We start from the raw sequence: 6,780 nt of genomic DNA on the forward strand, positions 1-6,780 counted from the left end.
GCCGAGTGCCAGTCTGCATCTTGTTTTCATGTTATTTTGCTTCCAGCCAGAGCTGTCCTTTATTCTGCCATTCCTCTGGACCAATACTTTGTTTCTTTACCACAACCATTACCTCTCCCTTTGCCTTTTGTTCCAGGACATTTTTGACATTTAATCTCACCCACACTCTAACCAATCCCTGACTTTCCCCTTTGTTCTACATGACCCTCCCCCTTTCTCACCAGCAGCGACTGGGAACCCATCTGGCCCCGCTGCCTTCCCTGCCTGCATCCTCCCAATCGCCACCTTCACCTCCTCCACCCCCTCCTCCAACCCTGCCCTCTCCACCTCCCCAACCTCGGGCACTCTAACCCACCCAGAAACTCCCTCATCTCTCGCTCCTCCTCTGGTGGCTCCGATTTATACAAGTCCCGATAGAACTCCTCAAACACCTTATTAATCTGTTCTGGAGCCACCACCAGCTCCTCCATCCTGTCCTGCACCCGAACTATCTCCCTTGTTGCTGCCTCCCTACGGAGCTGACCTGCCAATATACACCCTGCCTTCTCCCCATACTCATAGACAGTCCCGCTTGCTCTTCTCAACTGATGCACATCTTTGCCTGTGGACAATAGGTCCAACCTCGCCTCCAACTCCTTCCTCTTTACCAGGAACCCTGGGTCCGCGTTCCCCGCTCATCACCCATCCATCCCAAAATCTCTTCTAGCAGTTGTTGGCGTTCCTCACTCTCCTTCCGACCACTTTGACCTTAAACGGGATCACCTCCTGTTCCTGCCAGAATTGCCCCATCCACTTCCTCTTGCAAACACCTCACCCAGTATCGAGCCCCTCCCCCCACCATTCATACCTCCCAGGGCCATTGAAACCTGTTTGACCAGGTTCCAATGACCGTGACCCCTCCCCCACCACACTCCCGTTCACTAAGCAACCTACGTTTCCTCGTGTGGTGACCCCTGCTAGAGTCCCCCATCCTCTCCACCCCCTCCTCAGTAACTGAGCCCCACGTCCCTGAAACCAAGAAACAATACAGAACCGCACCATAAGGAAAAAAACACAACATTCGTAGATAAACTCCCCCCATTTAAGAGACAGAAACAAAACCCCAATCAAATAGAAAACCCTCAATAATAGAACGCAATCCCCGTCCCCACCAACCAAGCCCAAATCCCAACTCTCATCTCAGTCTCAGTCCTTCAGCCTGAACGAACGCCTCAGCCGCCTCCAAATAAAAGTCCTTTGAGTTATGAGTGACTCTCAGCTTTGCTGGGTAGACCACTCTAAATCTCACTCTGCTGCCATACAATGCCCCCTTCACCCGTCCAAAGGACGCCCGCCTTCTCACCAATCCTCCATCAGTTCTTGGTATCTGCATCTACCAACACCTTCCCACTTCACATCCGCTAACTAATGGCATTCTGCTCTTTTATTACTGCCCTGGTGGGGAATGCCACCCAAGGCTGCACTTAGCATTATTCCTGCACTGAGGATCTCCAAAAGGAAAGCTGCTCAATGCAGGAATAATGCTAAGTGAAGCCGCCTTGACCCCCTGACTCTCCAATGTCCCAACTCACCTATAAGAGAGTCCTCGGGTCTCCCCACCCCACCTCACATGGGCAGTGCACCCCCGGGCTTCAAACCCGGTGCGAGCAAAATGCCAGCCTGACACCATGGCACTGCCCGTGTGGTACCCTGGCAGTACCCCTGCCAGCTTGACAGTGCTACCTGGGCACCCCAGAAGTACCAGACTGGCACCTGGGTGGCATGAAAGGTGCCGAGCTCAAAACCTTCTCATTTACGTGGTAGCCGTGGAAGCAGACTAATACGCCCTTGGTGGCTCATTCACTCCAGACTTCGGCCTGAGTGACCGATGTGGCCTGTCCAACTCAGAGCGGGAATGTTGTTCCTCCTCCTCCATCAACACAGCAAAAATCTTTGCAAAGTACTCGGTCGGCCTCAGGCCCTCCACTCCTCAAGGCAGCCCACGATTTTCAAATTTTCCCTCCTTGACCAGTTCTCCAGGTCTCCTACCTTAGCTCTGAGCCTTTGTTGACTCCTGTTACTCTCCACAGCTCCTCACCCATCGAGGCGAACTGGTCACTGTGTTGTGACAGTGTCTCCTCCCCCCCCCTTCAACTTCTTTTTTTTTAAAATAAATATTTTATTGAAAATTTTTGGTCAACCAACACAGTACATTGTGCATCCTTTACACAACATTATAACAATACAGATAATAATGACTTTTTTTTTTATATAAACAAAAAACAACAAATAAATAAATATTAAATAACAAAAATGAAAACTAGCCCTAATTGGCAACTGCCTTGTCACAGGCTATACCCCCCCCCCCACCCACCCCCCCCCCCCCAAGTCCTGGGCTGCTGCTGCTGCCTTCTTTTTTCCCCCATCTATCTTTCCGCAAGATATTCGACGAACGGTTGCCACCGCCTGGTGAACCCTTGAGCCGACCCCCTTAGGACGAACTTAATCCGCTCTAGCTTTATGAACCCCGCCATATCATTTATCCAGGTCTCCACCCCCGGGGGCTTGGCTTCTTTCCACATTAGCAATATCCTGCGCCGGGCTACTAGGGACGCAAAGGCCAAAACATCGGCCTCTCTCGCCTCCTGTACTCCCGGCTCTTGTGTAACCCCAAATATAGCCAACCCCCAGCTTGGTTCGACCCGGACTCCTACTACTTTTGAAAGCGCCTTTGTCACCCCCACCCAAAACCCCTGTAGTGCCGGGCATGACCAAAACATATGGGTATGATTCGCTGGGCTTCTCGAGCACCTCGCACACCTATCCTCCACCCCAAAAAATTTACTGAGCCGTGTTCCAGTCATATGTGCCCTGTGTAATACCTTAAACTGAATCAGGCTTAGCCTGGCGCATGAGGACGACGAGTTTACCCTGTTTAGGGCATCTGCCCACAGCCCCTCCTCGATCTCCTCCCCTAGCTCTTCTTCCCATTTCCCTTTTAGTTCGTCCACCATAGTCTCCCCTTCGTCCCTCATTTCCCTATATATATCCGACACCTTACCATCCCCCACCCATTTCTTTGAGATGACTCTGTCCTGCACCTCTTGTGTCGGGAGCTGCGGGAATTCCCTCGCCTGTTGCCTCGCAAAAGCCCTCAATTGCATGTACCTGAATGCATTCCCTTGGGGCAACCCATATTTCTCGGTCAGCGCTCCCAGACTTGCGAACTTCCCGTCCATAAATAGATCTTTCAGTTGCGTTATTCCTGCTCTTTGCCACATTCCATATCCCCCATCCATTCCCCCCGGGGCAAACCTATGGTAGTTTCTTATCGGGGACCCCCCCAATGCTCCGGTCTTTCCCCTATGTCGTCTCCACTGTCCCCAAATCTTCAGTGTAGCTACCACCACCGGGCTCGTGGTGTAGTTCCTCGGTGAGAACGGCAATGGGGCTGTCACCATAGCCTGCAGGCTGGTCCCCCTACAGGACGCCCTCTCTAATCTCTTCCATGCCGCTCCCTCCTCCTCTCCCATCCACTTACTCACCATTGAAATATTAGCGGCCCAATAATACTCACTTAGGCTCGGTAATGCCAGCCCCCCCCCCATCCCTACTACGCTGTAAGAATCCCTTCCTCACTCTCGGAGTCTTCCCGGCCCAAACAAAACCCATGATGCTCTTTTCTATCCTTTTAAAAAAAGCCTTCGTGATCACCACCGGGAGGCACTGAAACACAAAGAGGAATCTCGGGAGGACCACCATCTTAACCGCCTGCACCCTCCCTGCCATTGACAGTGCTACCATATCCCATCTCTTGAAATCTTCCTCCATCTGTTCCACCAACCGCATTAAATTTAGCCTGTGCAATGTGCCCCAATTCTTAGCTATCTGGATCCCCAGGTAACGAAAGTCTCTTGTTACCTTCCTCAACGGTAGGTCTTCTATTTCTCTACTCTGCTCCCCTGGATGCACCACAAACAGCTCGCTCTTCCCCATGTTCAATTTATACCCTGAAAAATCCCCAAACTCCCCAAGTATCCGCATTATTTCTGGCATCCCCTCCGCCGGATCCGCCACATATAGTAGCAGATCATCCGCATATAAAGATACCCGGTGTTCTTCTCCTCCCCTAAGTATTCCCCTCCATCTCTTGGAACCTCTCAGCGCTATCGCCAGGGGCTCAATCGCCAGTGCAAACAGTAATGGGGACAGAGGACATCCCTGCCTTGTCCCTCTATGGAGCCGAAAATATGCCGATCCCCGTCCATTCGTGACCACACTCGCCACTGGGGCCCTATACAACAGCTGCACCCATCTAACATACCCCTCTCCAAAACCAAATCTCCTCAACACCTCCCACAGATAATCCCATTCCACTCTATCAAATGCTTTCTCGGCATCCATCGCCACTACTATCTCCGTTTCACCCTCTGGTTGGGCCATCATCATTACCCCTAACAGCCTCCGTATATTCGTGTTCAACTGTCTCCCCTGCACAAACCCAGTTTGGTCCTCGTGAACCACCCCCGGGACACATTCCTCTATTCTCATTGCCATTACCTTGGCCAGGACCTTGGCATCCACATTTAGGAGGGAAATTGGTCTGTAGGACCCGCATTGTAGCGGATCCTTTTCCTTCTTTAAGAGAAACGATATTGTTGCTTCAGACATAGTCGGGGGCAGTTGTCCCCTTTCCTTTGCCTCGTTAAGGGTCCTCGTCAGTACCGGGGCGAGCAAGTCCAAATACTTTCTGTAAAATTCAACTGGGAAACCGTCCGGTCCAGGGGCCTTTCCCGTCTGCATGTTCCTAATTCCTTTCCCCACTTCTTCTACCGTGATCTGTGCTCCCAGTCCCACCCTTTCCTGCTCTTCCACCTTGGGAATTTCCAGCCGATCCAAAAAATCCATCATTCTCTCCCTCCCATCCGGGGGTTGAGCTTCATACAATTTTTTATAAAATGTCTTGAACACTTCATTCACTCTCTCCGCCCCCCGCTCCATCTCTCCTTCCTCATCCCTCACTCCCCCTATTTCCCTCGCTGCTCCCCTTTTCCTCAATTGGTGTGCCAGCAATCTGCTCGCCTTCTCCCCATATTCATACTGTACACCCTGCGCCTTCCTCCATTGTGCCTCTGCAGTGCCTGTAGTCAGCAAATCAAATTCCACATGCAGCCTTTGCCTTTCCCTGTACAGTCCCTCCTCCGGTGCTTCCGCATATTGTCTGTCCACCCTCAAAAGTTCTTGCAGCAACCGCTCCCGTTCCTTACTCTCCTGCTTCCCTTTATGTGCCCTTATTGATATCAGCTCCCCCCTAACCACCGCCTTCAACGCCTCCCAGACCACTCCCACCTGAACCTCCCCATTGTCATTGAGTTCCAAGTACTTTTCAATACATCCCCTCACCCTTAGGCACACCCCCTCATCCGCCATTAGTCCCATGTCCATTCTCCAGGGTGGGCGCCCTCCTGTTTCCTCCCCTATCTCCAAGTCTACCCAGTGTGGGGCATGATCCGAAATGGCTATAGCCGTATATTCCGTTCCCCTCACCTTCGGGATCAATGCCCTACCCAACACAAAAAAGTCTATGCGCGAATAGACTTTATGGACATAGGAGAAAAACGAGAACTCCTTACTCCTAGGTCTACTGAATCTCCACGGGTCCACACCTCCCATCTGCTCCATAAAATCCTTAAGCACCTTGGCTGCTGCCGGCCTCCTACCAGTCCTGGACTTCGACCTATCCAGCCTTGGTTCCAACACCGTGTTAAAGTCTCCCCCCATTATCAGCTTTCCCGTCTCTAGGTCCGGGATGCGTCCTAGCATTCGCCTCATAAAGTTGGCATCATCCCAGTTTGGGGCATACACGTTTACCAAAACCACCATCTCTCCCTGTAATTTGCCACTCACCATCACGTATCTGCCCCCGTTATCCACCACTATAGTCTTTGCCTCGAACATTACCCGCTTCCCCACTAATATAGCCACCCCCCTGTTTTTCGCATCCAGCCCCGAATGGACCACCTGCCCCACCCATCCTTTACGCAGCCTAACCTGGTCTATCAGTTTCAGGTGCGTTTCCTGTAACATAACCACATCTGCTTTAAGTTTCTTAAGGTGTGCGAGTACTCGTGCCCTCTTTATCGGCCCGTTGAGCCCTCTCACGTTCCACGTGATCAGCCGAGTTGGGGGGCTTCCCACGCCCCCCCCTTGCCGGTTAGCCATCATCTTTTTCCAGCTTCTCACCCAGTTCCCACGCAGCTGTATCTCCCCCAGGCGGTGCCCCCCCGCCCATCCTCCCCCGTACCCACTCCCCCCTTTCCCCAGCAGCAGCAACCCAGTAATTCCCCCCTCCCACCCCCCCCCCCCGCTAGACCCCCCGCTAGCGTAATTACTCCCCCCATGTTGCTCCCAGAAGTCAGCAAACTCTGGCTGACCTCGGCTTCCCCCCGTGACCACGGCTCGCACCGTGCGACGCCCCCTCCTTCCTGCTTCTCTATTCCCGCCATAATTATCATAGCGCGGGAGCCAAGCCCGCGCCTCTCCCTCAGCCCCGCCTCCCATGGCCAACGCCCCATCTCCTCTCCCTCCCCACCTCCCCCCATCACCACCTGTGGGAGAAAGAAAAGTTACCATACCGCAGGATTAGAACATAAACCCCCTCTTCGCCCCCCCCATTCGCCCCACCACTTTGTCCAAACGTTCTTTTTCATAATCCACTCATTCCAGTTTTTCTTCTACAATAAAAGTCCACGCTTCATCCGCCGTCTCAAAGTAGTGGTGCCTCCCTTGATGTGTGACCCA

Source organism: Scyliorhinus torazame, unplaced genomic scaffold (assembly GCF_047496885.1).
Source record: "Scyliorhinus torazame isolate Kashiwa2021f unplaced genomic scaffold, sScyTor2.1 scaffold_328, whole genome shotgun sequence".
NCBI classification, from domain to species: domain Eukaryota; kingdom Metazoa; phylum Chordata; class Chondrichthyes; order Carcharhiniformes; family Scyliorhinidae; genus Scyliorhinus; species Scyliorhinus torazame.